Source organism: Colias croceus, chromosome 24, assembly GCF_905220415.1.
Source record: "Colias croceus chromosome 24, ilColCroc2.1".
Classification (NCBI taxonomy): domain Eukaryota; kingdom Metazoa; phylum Arthropoda; class Insecta; order Lepidoptera; family Pieridae; genus Colias; species Colias croceus.
The window spans coordinates 144,899-162,725 of record NC_059560.1 but is presented as its reverse complement, the minus strand read 5'-3'; the positions used below and the strand labels follow the sequence as shown (position 1 = coordinate 162,725).

The window sequence follows — 17,827 nt, the reverse complement described above, 5'->3', positions numbered from 1 at the left end:
GACCTTGAACTAAAAAGCTTTAAAATAATTCCTCACTAGCCTGAACAACTACAACTTTGGGATTTAACCAAAGATTTATTGTTCAACTAGCCTTCTTAAAGCGTGTTTGTAAACGCTGCTATAAGAATATGGAAATTATTTTGCAGCTTAAAGATGAATTGTGTGAAATTTCCTTGTATAGCTGATAATATATCTAGATCCCATCTACGTGAGGTGATCTTTAGGTGGTGATGTATTAAAACCTGGTGACCTGTATACTTGTATTATTTGCTCATGTTTTTTTTTTTTTTTTTTTTTTTTTTTTTTTTGCACCCGTCATCACAGGGTGTTCGCGCCACCTCTGGATTATAGTCCAGAGACTTTTCTTGCCTTTTTTTTTTTTTTTTTTTTTTTTCAATTTTTAGAAATATTAACATACTGGTTACTCACATAATATAAATATAAATAAGGTACTATTAAAATTAGAAGAGCTTAAATTAAATTACAATATTTGTTGTTTCCCTAAGATGAATAAATAAAATAAAATAAAATAAATATAAAATAAAGACAAAATTATTTAGTACAAATTCAATAAAAACACGGCACAAAAACACTCAACTTAATCCTATATCACAGTTAAACTAATATCACACACTACTTATTTCTTTGGTTAACTACGACTACAATATGCTTACAATATTGCAAGAACGCATCCCTACACTTGTCCCCCAGGGCGGAAGGCAGATTCTCACCCGTCATCGCCATGCCCAATTTTTAGGGTTCCGTATCCAAAATGGCAAAAACGGAACCCTTATAGTTTCGTCATGTCCGTCTGTCCGTCTGTCCGTCTGTCCGTCTGTCACAGCCGATTTACTCGGAAACTATAAGTACTACAGTGATGAAATTTGATGGGAATATGTGTTGTATGAACCGCTACAAAAATATGACACTAAATAGTAAAAAAAAGAATTGGGGGTGGGGCCCCCCATACATGTAACTGAGGGATGAAATTTTTTTTTTCGATGTACATACCCGTGTGGGGTATCAATGGAAAGGTCTTTTAAAATGATATAAAGTTTTCTAAAAAACATTTTTCTTAAAGTGAACGGTTTTTGAGATATCAGCTCTCAAAGTCGTAAAAAGTATGTCCCCCCCCCTCTATTTTTATAACTACGGGGTATAAAATTCTAAAAAAAATAGAGGTGATGCATGCTAATTAACTCTTTCAACGATTTTTGGTTTGATCAAAGTATCTCTTATAGTTTTTGAGATAGGTTGATTTAACTGTAATTTTGGTTAAGTTATTGTGCTTACACTGAAAACTATGGCTGAACCTTATAAGATAGATCAAAAAATATACTACAGTATTGTACACCTTTAAAAATCCGCGATGATATAAAATCTTTATAATGTAGGTACTTTTTACGAGGTGTATAAATTGACATAATAAGTTTATTATATTTGCTGCTACGGAACCCTTTGTGCGCGAGCCCGACTCGCACTTGGCCGGTTTTTTGCTCAATAGCATATCTATTGCTTGCAAAAATTGGGCACTCGAGTAACAGGTGAGGAACCGTCTCCTCTACTCCGGGCTGACATAGACATGACGGATTCTCCTTCAGCTTGAATCTGTTCAAATAGAAGGCGAATCCACCATGACCAGTCAGTACTTGTGTGGTGTGGTGTGTGATGTCTAATTTCCCGACTACCTTGTATGCAGCAGCAGCGCTTGGGAAAAAGAGCTTCGTGACTCCGGCCGTTCCTCCTACGTCGTATCTCCTATCCCATTCGCTGATCGTATCTTGTCTCAAGATACGCTTGACGAATGAAACAGGACACAGATCGTAATCCGGTTTCCTCCTCAACCCCATGTCTCTTACTTACGACTACTTTCTTTTTAAGAACTGGAGGCTCCCGGGTGGGGGGCGACACAATAGTGTTCAGAGCCTCCAGTTTATCAATGCTTTTCCGAACTACGGATGCCTCAGCTTTTGTTGGAGCCCTGCTCACGTCAATTGTCAAGGTGTCACTCGTACGTTTTTGGGGTGTGTGGAACATTGTTAATTTATAATATAATAATTATTAGTCAAAACAACCTTATCTAAACAGTTTCTCCAATAGGGAGACAGCTGTATAAAATAGTAATATAATAATTATTTGTCAAAACGACCTAATCTAGACAGTTGCTCCAATAGGGAGACAGCTGTATAAAATAATAATATAATAATTATTTGTCAAAACAACCTAATCTAAACAGTTTCTCCAATAGGGAGACAGCTGTATAAAATAATAATATAATAATTATTTGTCAAAACGAACTAATCTAGACAGTTGCTCCAATAGGGAGACAACCGTATAAAATAATAATATAATAATTATTTGTCAAAACAACCTAATCTAGACAGTTGCTCCAATAGAGAGACAGCTGTATAAAATAATATTAATATTAAAATAATAATATTTGTCAACGGTATAAATACTAACCTAGCCTAACCTAACAGTTGTCCCAATAGGGGAAACCCTGTCTTAACCTATTAAAATAATATATTGTGTAATACAATATGTAAAATATATTTATATAGTCAGTGTATTCTAGATAATAAAATATTACTATATGTACACATATATATATAACTATAATATACACACCTATATAGATAACACAATATATAAATAAGATAATATAAATAGTTTGTGTGGTGATAAATAGCGGATGTTCCTATGCTCCCAGAATAAGGCGATGAAGCTATTAATAATAAAAACTAGCTGGCCTAGCAACTACACAAAAGTAAAGTCTTTTAACAGTGGCTCCGATTGGGGCTACTGGTCTTGCAATAATTCCCTTCTTCAGATCCCTGGCGCAGCGTTGCGGCAGCGTCTATTTGCTCATTTATGCATGTTTTATCGATATCGATGTTGAAATTTAAATCAATATAATTTGCCATTAGATAGAATGTGATCTATTTGATAATCTCAGTTATTTTATAACTGGTGGTACATTTTATTTTATCTCATAGATAGTTATTAGAGCGCGAGCGTCCAACCGTGAAATGATTACAAAAATCTAGATACCTACGCCTAGGAGATTTAAATGAAAAATTGCTCAAAATTATAAAGTTTCATCATTAAGATAAAATCGAGGCGAGAGACGGCACAGCGTGTCTAAGATAAAGTGGCCTATATTAAATCTGACCTCATTAAGACCTCTAACCGAGTTCCGACACCACACTTTAAATTCATTTGGGATTCATTTCTGGATTTTCCTATTTTTATACGATTGATGATTCCATTTGGACAATTTTGTAAAAATGAATTTCGGAACTCGATGCTCGGAAAGTAGAGATGTATATTTTCGGAAAAAATTTTAAACAAATAAATAATATAATTAATTTTAAATAAATAAATATTTGATTTGATTGATAACCAATAGGTTATAAATAATCAAATATTTATTTATTAATCTTAATTTAGTATTGCAAACAATTTCCCTATTAACTATTGGTTATTTATTATCTACATTCCAAACTATAACCGCTTAATTTAGACGTACGTTATTACGTATTGCATACCTACCTACTCACGGTTAGGAATTAATACTTAATCAATATAATATTTGAACACCCATTCAAAATCAGGTATAGATATACCTAGGATATGACAGATAATATAATACTACATTAGATGATATTGTTCAACGTTATTTCGAAAAATATCTCCCCTAACAGCAAACAAAAACGAACTATCCTCAACATAATTTTCCGTTTCAAAACTACGAACATGCCGTTTCATTTTTTGCGTTTCCAACATAGGTATTTGCTTCGATATCGCTTCAACTACAATGCCTTGTTTAAATTCCGAGCACGGTTCCAATCGTTACAGGGGTGTGGACTGCGGACGGTCAGCATTGTCAGCAGTCAGGAGTTTCGTGTACTTTGTAGTTAATGTAATTGGTAATTGCGCTTACTTTGATGTTTTAGTTTACATGCTGACTGTACAAGGTGTTGTGGTAAGAAATTGTGTTTTTAACTACCTACTAGTTTTATATTGTTGAATGTTGATGTTGCGAAGTTTATATCTATGTTAGAAAGTAATTAGGAGAAAAATAATTAATATTTTCACGTGGTCAACTCACAAGTTAACAATACACACAAAAATGATACCCAGTTATCAAAAGGATTGTCTCATTTCATAAAATGTTCTGTGAAAAATATTTTAAGTTGGAATAATATGTACCATATTGTTTTCAGTTCCCTCTGGAGTTAGATATTAAAGGTCTCTACAATAACGAGACATTGAATTGAAATATTATGTTATAAATATTAAAATACAGCTAGATAGAGGCATAAAAGGCTAAACCTAAACTTTTCGTGCATACAATAATGAAAAATCGATCCCTAATATCTCGCAGTCTTTCTTACAGGCTCCAAAAACAATCTTAATTTACAAGAACAAATAAACAAGTAAAACAAACAAGAATACTATAAAGTATCACAAATTACTCATAAAAACTCGAACTCAACTATTGGAAGATATTCGTTACTGCGTAAGGTTTCATGGAAGCCACATAAAACCGTCTATAATGATTGTCTTGTTCCAAGTTATATAGATAATTTATTAAGTAGGTTATTAACCGCTTTACACGTTCCTCTTTATAAATATAACACTTTGATCATTCTCAACACCGTTATTAATCTTTGAAACAATATTGTGAAAAGATAAGCTTATAATTAAGATGTTTTATTATTTATATGAGGAAAAGTATTTTAATTTGTTAAAGAATGTTTGTTGAAGAAGTAAAATTTTTATTTTCAGGATAAATATAGATAAGTAGGTACCTAAGTGGAATCAAAATCACATGCAAATTATATAGTTCAATGTCATAACTCATATTATCATTAGAAAAATAGACTAACGTAGTAATTGGGCCTTGATTTTTGCCTAAAAAATACATTTCATATTTCGTATTATTGGGATTACAGATACTTAAAGTGCTTTATAAGAAATAAGTTCCTATTGCTAGAACATTCAAGACGATTCTTAAATCTAAATCTATAACTTAAGTTCAATTGTATTATTTCCAGCTCGTTTAGTGACGTGATATCTAAAGTTATATCAATGGAAACCATTCTAATAAAATTCTAACGTTAAAACTTTAGAGGAAATAAATTTGAAGCGCTGTATTGAATTCGATTGGAATCGACTTTATGGCTGCCTTTATTCTCGTATTACCAATCTAGATACTTGATATAATATATACGTAGTTTATTGAATAACTAACTTTGCACACGGGTTCACCCGTAGCTATAGGAATGTCAAAAGTTTTATGATAAAAAATAGCGCATAGGTATTTTTTCATTCATATCAGTGCCGTAAATAAGTCAGGAAACTGTTCTGTAAATCATACTTACAACGCATGCAACAATTAGGTATAAAAAAAGAAATGCGTTTAACCTAAGCTCTACTTACTTTCTTTAGAAATCCTATCATGAAGATGTGTGTATAAACATGTTTGTAACATTTATGAAAAATCTACATCATTTTGATTGTGTTAGTGATAATTATTCAAACTTCCTAACAATTTAGCTAGATACAGCCTTTAATAACTTCAAAAACGTGCACTTAACTCAGTGAAACATCCAACAACATAGCGCAACCGTTTCAACTGAAAAAAAGGCGCGGAAACTCCAAATAATAATTCCACAGACGCGGTAACTTAAAGAGGTTAAGTGTCGTTTTATAAAAAATGAAAAAAGGCGGAATTACGAACTCTGTATGGCAGTGCTACCGTCGTTAGACAGAAATCACGCAATTAGACGAAACGACGCAGAACTTTTTACGCCAATGAAGGCCTCGTTGGTGAAAAAATTGATCGTTTTCGTAGAATAAATTCGATCACGAGGTGGTATTTGAAGCTGTGAATCTCACAGATATTCTTGTTAAAATATTTTTTGGCAAGAAAAATTTGATCTAGTTCTGAAGAGTAGAATTTAACCAACTTATTATTGCATTTCAAACATTGGTAATCTCGTACACTAGAGAAAGTCTTGTCAACATAACATATTACAATATAGTAATACAATACAATAATTAGTAGAAATTAATATAGTTGAAATCCAGCTATAAATCTCCTAACAACAAACTCCTTAACCACTCCATTTGACGTCTTAAGCAGGGATTCAAAATCCCACCTCATTACTGAAAAGTTTCGTAATACGCGGTAATGTGGCCAATTAATCAGCCTACACGAGCCCAAGCGGATTGTTCCTAACAATCGGCCAAGTGTGATATTTGTCACGGCAGATAATAGAACTTCTACAATTTCGGCGTTCACCCTCACAGAGGGCGAACTTCAAACCACTTGACGCGCCTGCGATATAATCTATGACATGTCACTTGTTATGAAAGAGTGAATCTTTGAAATTACTCACATTGTTTGTTGATATGGATTAAATACTTGGTATAAAGTAGCATACTTCTCTTAAGTCTACGAATTTTAACCTAATATAATACATATAATGTATCACTTGTACTCTACATTGTATACATGAAAGGAATTTAATTTTTAATCACAATTAATAAACATTTAAAACTCTTTCGTTACTGAGCGATTGAATGATCAATTATTTAAAATTGGAAGTTGCAGGTTTAAAAACTATTTTATTTTTCACCATATTACACGACATTAAAACAAATATTAAACTCTTGTATTAACACACAACAATAGATTTGCCAATCTCACCGCACATAACATTCGTAATACATTTCCAACAGTCTCAATAGTTCCACTTCGCTGTCAGACACTCAATATAAGATCTGCTAGATAAGTGTCAGTGGTGTCTGACATCTGCGAGATAAATGTGTCAAAACGTGAACACTGTGGACTCGGGAATTGAAGTGAATATTAATTTTTAGTAACGGTTTTGAATGAATTCTTTATCAGTTTTTATTTAAGGTATTAGATGGTCGTGAAAGCGTAAATTGGAATGCCGCTTTTGTGGAAATATTTATTGTATTTATAACTTTTCATTTACTTATTATCGGTTTGAGCTATTGTTGAGTATTTAAAAATGTTTATTTACGGCCAATAAGGCTCTACTTATATTAGAAAGCTGAAGAGTTTGTTTTTGATCGCTCTAATCTCAGGAACCACGATTCCGTTTTGAAAATATTGTTCACTTTTAGATAGCCCATTAAACGAGGAATGCTATAGGCATTAATCAATTAAGATTATATCATCACGCTAAGACCAATAGGAGCGGAGCAGTGCGGGGAAACCGCAGGGCATAGCAAGTTGGGCCCGGCGACGGGCTGCCGCTGATGGGGTCACGGATGAATTCTACACATACCCGTGGCCCTGTCGCTGATGTGGCTTGACGGAACACAGTGGGGTTTTGGTCGGTAGGAATCCGACATAACCCACGGCCTCTTCCCCGGAGGCCGTGGGTATCTATGCAAGATTTCCCCACTAAAAAAAAAAAAAAAAAAAAAAAAAAAGGGCATAGCAAGTAGGTAGTAATTTAAATTTTAAAATCGTTAATATTTAGACTCTATATTTATGTAAAAATTAGGATTAATGTATAGTCTAAATATTAACCACATCAAAATATATATTACTAGCTACTAGCAGCTGCGTCTGGAATTATATAAGTACTAGCTTTCCACCCGCAGCTTCGCCCGCGCAGTCAAAGAAAACCCCGCGTAGTTCCCGTTCCCGTGGGATTTCCGGGATAAAACCTATCCTATTTCCCAGGGTAAAAAGTAGCCTATGTCCTTTCTCGGGTATCAAAATATCTCTATACCTTTCATGCAAATTGGTTCTGTAGTTAAGGCGAGATTGAGTAACAGACAGACAGACAGACAGAGTAACTTTCGCATTTATAATATTAGTATGGATTAGTTACGCACTCAGCGTATGCAAAATTATACTTAACCTCCTTTGAGCTTAGTATACCGACGCGATGGTGGGACACCCTGTATAGCCGGCATTAACCTAACAACTTATTGCCTCCAAAACAAACCTTTACACATAAATATTATAGCACATACAAATAGAATTAGTTACCTTTCGATTACTTATTAGGTCAATGCGATAAAGATCGAAAGCTTACGGTAAGCCTTACGACTTTCCCAACTACAAATCCAACAACCTTAAAACTTTTACGGTGTAATCTGCAGAAGCGTCGTTTTTATAACAACAAAACAAAAATATATAGATTATTTATTTATTCCTTTGAGAGAATGACTATAATATTATATAGAGGGATGATCATTAATTTATTTATGTTTAGCGTTGCAACTCGACTACTACTCGATCGATTTCAAAAACGCTTATAAACATTAGAAAAACATCAATTTTTTACCGAATAACATAATATTATGTAAGCCGCATGTCAATAATAAATACAGTTTATAGTCTACTAAAACATCCATAGTACAATAAACGCTATCATCATCCCAATATAAATAAGTTATATATAAGATATAGTATATCTTACAAAAACATTACAAATAAATATGAACATCGTTTCTTATAATACGTCCTTAGCAGGAACAATGTCGGCTCCAATACAAAGATCAAAGGTTAATCTTTTCATATACGCTATTACAATATGGCGCCTGTTTGTAGAGGCGTGTTGGCTTGCCGAAGGGCTGATATCGAGTCGGCAGTGGTTATATTCATATACAAGTTACATTTGAAACTAATCATTTGATAGAGTATGTGAAAATGATTGGATTAAAAACACTCCACTTTGATTTTTAATTTACTTGGAATAGTGGAATAGATTGGACGAATAAAAATATTATAAGCTTAATCTGCATAAAGCAAATGCAGATTTTTCTAAATATTCATTAATTATTATTTAAATAAATAAACCTGTAGTAAAGTGGTGTAGACGGAAATCCATGTAGAGCCGGTAATGAAATACATAATATAAATTTTATTATAAATAGTACCTACAACATTAGTTACTACATTATATGAATCTCAAAATTTTAACGTATAGTCATATAGAACAATGATAAGACAAGTATTTTATGACCTTGACTCTTGATTTCCAACTACTAGAGTTTAATTAAAGAATAACACAAGGAACGTAGAGCTCCAACCACTATATAAACAATAGTGCTAGAATACAACCATAACTATATTTTGCCATTTATAGTAATAATTTTAACATTTTAAGCTATGCTGTAGTTTAGTCCTAGCCTACGATGTCGTAGATGTGGATAAAATATATAATATTATCCGATTCTCAGACCCGTAATGCACACAAAGTTTCATGAGAATCAGTACAGCCGTTTCGGAGGATGGTAATTAACATTGTGATACGAGAATTTTATAAATATAGAGATTTATGAGATCCTTCTTTTGTACTGTAGGAAACATTCTTCAATAATACATCGTCAATTCAAAGGAACTTTCTATATAATATTATGTACCTTCAACGCAGATTTTGTTAATCACACGCATGAAGGTTTTCTGCTTGATAAATTGATCCAGAAATATTTTGAAAGGTATTTTTGATTATTTGGAGCAGATTATAATAGAATTTCTTATGATAAGCATTTATTTTTAATGCTTATTTATGGAAATATATTAATAGATTACAAAACATACTTACTATTATATTATGGTTCCATTCAAATTACGATAACATAGTATTATGTCGGACTGCGTCTTTCCATGTGTTCGTACAATTTAATACATACAAATAAAAAATAAGCTTTTTTTTTAGTAGAATATATTATATTCTATTATAAGAAATTACACGCGAGGCCGGGTTAAATATTAGTTTGAAATGTAATAAGAATGTACTGCGATTCTACACAGCTACCTAATTGATGTAGGTAGTTGATAACAAATCGCAGCTAGTCAACGACTATTAGCAAAGTGAAGGTAGTTGGGTCGGACGTCGTATAAACAACGTCCGAGCCCCTAGGCACGATTCGTACGAATGCGCCACGAGTCAAAGGAATGCGGCATTTAGTATTCGACACCTAGCATGTTTTGACAGGAAATAGTGACAACAATAATGACAACTATTCATCCACTAAAATATTAAATCAAAAGTTACGTCTAACACTATATTGTTTAACCACCTTAGGCGCTGCAATTAATTTTACAAAATAACTTCAATCTACAGAATCGGTCTTGTAACAATATTAATTTTAAGAGTCGATAATAAATTCATCAATCAAGGAGCAAATTAATTTGCCACTGTCATAAATTTTTTTTTACTCTCACACCCATCAATCTTCATCAAAACGTTTAATAAATTTTTGTTTTGAGCATTTCCTTCTAAACGATAACAATGTATAAAAGTCGATTTATTTATCTATATAGGAAAATGGATAGAATAGCAGTGTGGTTTTTCTACGTCAGCCCTTTTTGCTTCAATGAGTAAAAAGAAATAATAATATATCCGTCCCTTCATTCACTAATCCTTTTGCGTTTAGTTTTAACCTGACACTATCTATAATAACACCAACTTATTTGAAAATAATAACAAAAGATTATTATACTTATGTAATATTTGCATCAAACTTTTCGTGTTATGTAAATAGAACATAGCAGAATGTACAATTATAAACACAAAGGCACTTTAATTAAAATACACCTCATATAATGTCTTTTTGGAATTCGTCCTCACTCTGTTGATTGAAATAACTGCGGGTCGGCAACACAGAATATGAATTATATTGCGAAACACCTCAAGCCAAAACATCACCTTATTCTATTTGTTTAGGATCCATTTTGCTTAGATGCTATTAATTGAATAATCCTGAGGCATTTTACAAAAAGTTGATCCAACAAGCCAGCTGGGTATTATAAGCTTTTATTTCAGTTGATACAGGAAGGAAAATAACACTTTTATTTTAGTTTCCCATTATAAAGAATCTTGCCTAGTTTTTCATCCGGGTCAAAGGTTGGACGTCAAATAAATGTGTTGCTACAATAGCTTTGCTCTACTATTATATTTATTTCTGCGCCAGTTGCTTGAATTATAATAGATCTAATAGTCACTGGATATTAAAAAGGTAAAATATTAATTTTTCATTCATTTCAGACTAAAAATAGATGATCGCTTATATTCATACAAATAAAATCTAGGAGGTTCTTTTTAAGAAATAATATAAATGTATAACCACGTAGACAGTTATTATATTACAGCATTTTCTCCATGTATTATGTTGTTACATCCTTGTTTCCCTATTATAATACATTTGTCAAATTTTTGTGTCATAACAATAATATTATATTGTATAATTTATTTAATGAAATGAATGAAATGAAATGAAATGAAATGAAATGAAATACATGAAATGAAATGAAATACGTTTATTATGGATACATACCAAAAATACAAAAAAAAAGAAACAAGAAACTTAAATCTAACTTAAATATAATGTATTCCACAATAGGCCTGCCACTCAGTGCAATACACTGATTTTCAGTGGTTGCCTTAGGATGCCTTGCTGACAGTGGATGTATTATTGCTCAAACTGCAGTGAAAAGTTATTAAAAAATATATATATAATTAATCAGTCAAATATAGGTCTATTGTAATACATCTAATAGAAGGTTGAATTTCAACAACTGAACGATGCTAATTTATAACACCTATGGCTTCTAATGTCATGCTGACCGAACGCTGACCGTCGGTACTTACAGCCGAAAAGACCTTTACGCAATCACTGATACTAGCGCGTAGTTCTAAATCACTTCATAGAGTTTTATACAATTCGGCTATCTGCGCTGACTGTCAGCGTGATCATGTATATTGTATAACCAGCCTATAGGTATCATTAGAGAAGTCATATATGACAAGAGTGTCATGTCATGATAGGAGCAGTATAATTAAAACTGTCACGTCATTGATTAATGACGGGGTAGCGATATAATTAATGTGTTTTGACCTTAAATAGATTACACTAAGGCCTTATCTAGCTTTCTGATTATGAGTGCGAAAGACAGGATGGATAGATTACTATGGAACTGAATGTAAAAATCAAAAAGAAATTTCTAGATTTGGAGAAGTTAAAGAGTTTTGTTTAAAGATTTTGACATGTGCTTATCATGTCGAATCATTCAAACACATTGAAGCATATAAGTATTTTATTTTAAACGTTTAGTTTCAGGTTAAGAAATTATTTATCTCTATTTTTGGAAAATTGTGGTATTCGGTATAATATTATGGTTATTATTTATAGAATTGATCTTATTAGCTGAAACATTTTACGGTGAACTCAATGTGACCTCTATTATTCCTGTTCAATTATTATAACCATTTTTTTCCTGTTTCATATGTCAAAGGGCCATCTCCTTTCCCTAAAGGGCATCTTTGAGCTTGTTAGTTCATCCCTTTGAAATTTTTGATATATGCGTACAACCCTTCAATTTCAGTCTACTTTCATTTATAAAGATCGGGAAAAAGATTGTATAAATACGTTTTTTGTACGTATCCACATCTAAAACTTTTCATAGTTAATATTGACTTGTGCTAATAAACTTAAAAAATTGATTAATTAAAAAAATATATAGTAATTAATAAAAAATCATGATTCTTCATGCAAAAATTAAACTATTTTACAAATAAATCCTATTTTAAATCAATCGATTTTTTTTATATATTTTAAAATTGTAAAACATCTTCTTCATTTCAAATAGGTAAAACAAATACCAAGAAAATGTTTGGCCAGTGTAAGCTATAAACCAAGTACACTTAATTGATGTTAACTACAAAGCAAGTGACTACTTAGTTACGATTTCGCCTGATCTACTTAATCCCGCTCTTTACTTGAGCAACATTTAGTAACTTGGCAATTGGTCAGAACTTGCCAACTTAGGGACGAGAACATTTGTAACTTGGACAAATTTGTTTGATTTCTTTACGTCAATGGCACTTTATCCCTTTACTTCGTTGATGACTGAAATTTTCAATTGAATATGTAAGTAATATACATATAAAATTATTGGTAAGACCATTCTTAGCTTGATATTAAAATCGCAAACAAATTAACAAGATATTTTAATAAGTTTAATTTTGTACATTGCTTCTTTACTTTTACGTACCTATTTTAGATACAACAAAAATAATAGCAAAGAAACGCAGTAGTAATAGTAGTATACCTATACAAAAAATATATTTCCAAATAGATAACATTAATGAAAGTTAACATGCAAATATACGTCACAACGTTATGCAGGTAATTCCTCTGAGTAGAGCCTCAGAATAATAAACGGTAGAGTCATAAAGAAGTTAATGTGAATTTTACGTTCATATTAAAATACGTACAACGTACTAATATTAAATTTTAGCATAAACATCAACTGACAAATATTCAAATTCAACGCAAACATTGACAAAAACAAGAAAATCAAGCCTCATTTTATCAAAAACAACGAACTAGTGACAATGCAGCGTAAAATTATACAAAATACAATGCGACGAAATTTTCTATACACTAGCTGAATTCTGTCAATTCCAAGTGTCGCTCAAAGTTTGGCTTTGTCCATGAATTTTTGACAAAAACTCTCAATTGAGATAAACTTGGACGTTGCTGAGCGAATAATTAATGATAGGGATCTACGAAACTGACAAATGACAATAATTTTTCGTGAAGTTCTTATATTTCGAGTGAAGTAATTTATATTTGCTACGTATGTTTACCGGCTATTAAATTCCACGATGAAGTGGTTCTAAGAATTATGATAATTATACAGCTTTCTCTGAATTGAACTTGTCTAAAAAGCTATGTTATAATCCAGATTAAAAGATCCAGATACAAACTAAATTAAATTTTCTACTTAATTTCATCTAAATCGTAAATAAATAGAGCAAACAAACATACATACTCTTCCGTTTTCATAATACTCTTACTAGGCGATGTTAATTACTGTTAAAAAAAACTGTCGATTGTCGCGATATGAAATGTACTATTAGTGGTTTAGGCATTAAAGTGTTATAAGAGTCGAGCGTTTCGTTTCGAATAATACGGCAACAACATAATGAATCACCTTTTAAATACATAATCAAGTACCTATTGGAAGCAAAAAGTTAATTGTATATGTGAGAATTTATAAAAGGCAAAAAATTATCAGTTTTTTTACTTAACGATGATAGAAACTCATTTAAAACATTCGTTAAATACATATTATCTTTTACAAAAGGAACAATTGTTTCAAAAGTTCGTTAAGAGAACATCCGAAACGCGTGTAAACTTCTCGAAGAATAATAATGAGGAACGTAATTTCTTTCCTAATGATATAAGGTATTAGGTAGCTATACTTTATTCAAATTAAACGCATAAAACGAAATTTTGATGGTATTTAATAAAAATTAATAGCTCTCATTGTTTCCAATTTGCTTAAGTGCTATTAAAGAAAATAATTTGTTTGCGATCAATAGACGGTCAAGACATAGATAACCTTTAGTCATATAGTAAATATTTGTAGCCCTTGATATTTCAGACGACGAATGGTTGGTAATTATTTATTTGTGTACAAATTACAACCTTGTTCGTCCTTTATATTGTTTGGTAACAGCATTGATAAATGAGTGCTATTTTCTTTTAGAAAGTTTTTATATAGTTCATGTTATAAACGTGTCCTATGAGTTATAAATAATTGTGAAGGTATCATTAAAATTTGATATAAACAAATGTGTTGTTTCAGTGTTTACATAATATATTACGTCTGAGTTATTTAAATTATGTGAAAAACGGGAAAGCTAGTTTCTTTTCGAGCATAAAGTATCAGATATCTGAAAATAAATCTCTATACTTTATAGAAAATGTTTCCAAATGATTGGATTACTAACGGGATTATATCTCTACTAGAGTATATTGAACCATATCTTAATATATATAAATCTCGTGTCACAATGTTTGTCCTCAATGGACTCCTAAACCACTCAACCGATTATAATAAAATTCGCACACAATGTGCAGTTCGATCCAACTTGAGAGATAGTATAGTTTAAAGCACAAAGCGGGCGAAGCCGCGGGCGGAAAGCTAGTGTATTATATATTAAAGAAGAAAGTGCTATCTCTATAAGAAGGTATCTTCGTATATATAGTATCTTCGTCAGGAGGCGCAACTTTTACTTTATCAGACTGTAGAGTTTCTTGCTGGCTCTTCTCTGTAGAAACTGTTGTCCGAACTGGTGATGACGATTCAAAAGTCTAAAAGATAATTGAATAAATGTTTCAATTTTGAATTTGACACTATGTAGAGCAAACATGAGATTTGTTCTTATGTAGAGTTATTAGGGGTTTTGGATGTTGAGCAGAAAGGCTAAAGCTTTAAAATGTATTTTAAGGTATCTTGGGTGCTGCAGTTTCACTGCTTATTGATACCCTGGTAAGGTTAAACTCTTTTGGGAAAACCACGATATGACTACATATATAACAAATGTTAATAACAATCCCAGATTCCTTTACTTGTATTTGAGAAGTGGTATTATAATGTATGTCGATTAAATATCAATTGCGATCTAGCTTCAATCACAATTACATCAATTATGCCTGTAAACGACCGGTCTAATTTGGACTCTATGAATGCTTTTATTAATTTAGAGACCCACCTCTATGAAATACAGTAGAATAGAGAATGTAGAGAACATTCATAAAAATGAATAGGTAATAATTAAATTTGATTCTTTTTTGTTGCTTTGGTTAAATAACATTAATTCATGTAATATGAATTAAGGAGTGATAAAAGTTAAAGCTAATTAGCTTATATAATTAGTCAACTGAAAAATATTATCATATTCTTAATGAAAAATTATTACCTTAACTGAAACCACGTGGAAAAACCTAATGTAGGTTATATTTGACCTATTTATCGTCCTGTCATCATCTATATTATATAACGTAATAATAAAGTTTATACTGTATAAGGCTGTAATAAAAACTATCGTCGAAATACAGCCTCGGGAGGTTGTTACTATTTCATTGGAAGGCGCAAAAAATTCAGCGATGAATCCTCTTGTCTTTCCTTATACTTTATATTCCATTACTCGCTCTGTTTACATAATTTTGTAGCATTTTCCTGCTCTTTTAGCCAGTGGGATTAACAAAAATTTACAGAAAAATATCATTAATTTAGACATAAACAGACGTGCTTTGGAATATTAGAATTCCAGACATGTCCTTTATAATGACGTAATAAACTTTGTAATTAAAATTAATTCTCCATGGGATAGTATTACGTCACACAAGGCCCAATTTAATTAGTGTTTTTAATTTCCACATCATCGCGACGAGCGTACTTTCATTATATTATGCGCTCTATTGCTCTCCTTTTCAACTAATTCAATTACAGTTACATTCTCAAGTAAACGCAACATACACTGTTATCGTTATAAATCTTTGCGATAGTAAATTGATAAGCAATAAAAATAGGAATAAATGCGCTTTATATTATATCATTTCAATATTTAGTTCACCGATCACGGACGTAATGTAAAATGAAAACAAGAGATAGAGCGTAAATTTTATTTGATACCTGTCAATGCCAGTGCAAATCAGCACTTATGACTCATATTTGTTTTGAATATTATTGTGTGTTTGACGTCGTGTTGTACTGTGAGCGTGTGGTGTGTCGAGTGTTATATCCTAGCACTTACCAGGGCAGGAGGAGGATGTGAGAGTAAGTGTTGCGGTTAGGTTATATCGTTCGCGATGCAGAACACAGTGTAACGTGTTACCCGTACGGAGGCCGGGCGCCTACTGACTGCGTCGATCGATAGCCGCGCCATGCTGCGTTACGTTCCGTTCACCGATTCGATGTTTTAGTATTTTTTATCTGTTAAATTTCAATTCGAGCGGCGTTCCAAATTTAAATTTTATTTTTACATGATTATCTGTAATTAGCTGGAAAATGTTGCTATGAAACGTAACATCTGTTACGTTTCATAGCAACATTCACATCTGCCTGAGAAAAAGGCTCTACCTTTCCATAAATTGCTATGTAGAGTTCAGGTGCGCATAATTTTTATACCTATCCTAAACTTGCAGTATTTCTTTCTTTTAACTGACAATTTAAATAAACGAAAGGAGATTCTATTGAATTTATTATACAATTTTTTTGAAGAAGAAACTATATTATGTAGAGTAATTGAGTTTTTGTGTAAGTTGTACTGCAAACATGGCTAATAGTTGCATGCTGTGCTGTGGTACAAGTACACACTCGTTAAAACTTTTTCGACTTAATGGAGTCTATTCTAAAACATCGAGCAGATTTTTTATATTTACGATATTTTAACAAAATAAAAAATGTTTTTGGTAGATTAAAAACAGTTAGATATGAATAAATTAAAATAATCATTGTACTTATCAATCAACACATCGTGATTATAATATAGAGCTCTATATTTTTAAACTCTACTTCAAATAAAAATCGGATTTAATAATAAAATTTTATCTCTCATTATTATAATACTATGTATGAATTAATGATAATTTTGAAACACGTTTACATATTTATTTTTTAATAGATAAATATTTATTTGTGATTTATATTTATTTATGAGACTTATTGTAGAGATACCTAGAGCGGTTACAATACAATTCGACCTTTTTTGATTTGATCATAACACAATTTAGTGAACTACGTTTGCGACCGCGGCTCCTCATGTTTTCCTCTATGTAACGATATCTCTACCCCTTGTAAATTTCCATCTCCTATTTCACTCCCTTAAATGTTTATTTTCAAGTCAAAAGCCTTTATCGAATGATGTATGTGTTTACATAATATAAAATAATCCAAATCTGTTTATCAGTTCAAGATATATAATACTAACAAGAGCATGTATTTAATTATGTAAATAAGCGAGTGTGCGGT

The 17,827-nt window shown here is 31.7% G+C and overlaps 1 protein-coding gene across 1 annotated transcript in view; it reads right to left on the bottom strand.

Annotated features, from left to right (window-relative positions):
- The window catches only part of LOC123702916 (complexin), a 169,004-nt gene extending 152,296 nt beyond the window's left edge, over positions 1-16,708 (bottom strand). Inside the window, exon 1 of the mRNA XM_045650762.1 lies at positions 16,611-16,708. The gene's annotated coding sequence lies outside the window, so the exon portion shown is untranslated. The remainder of the gene's footprint in view (positions 1-16,610) is intronic.
- Positions 16,709-17,827: the final 1,119 nt, after the last annotated feature.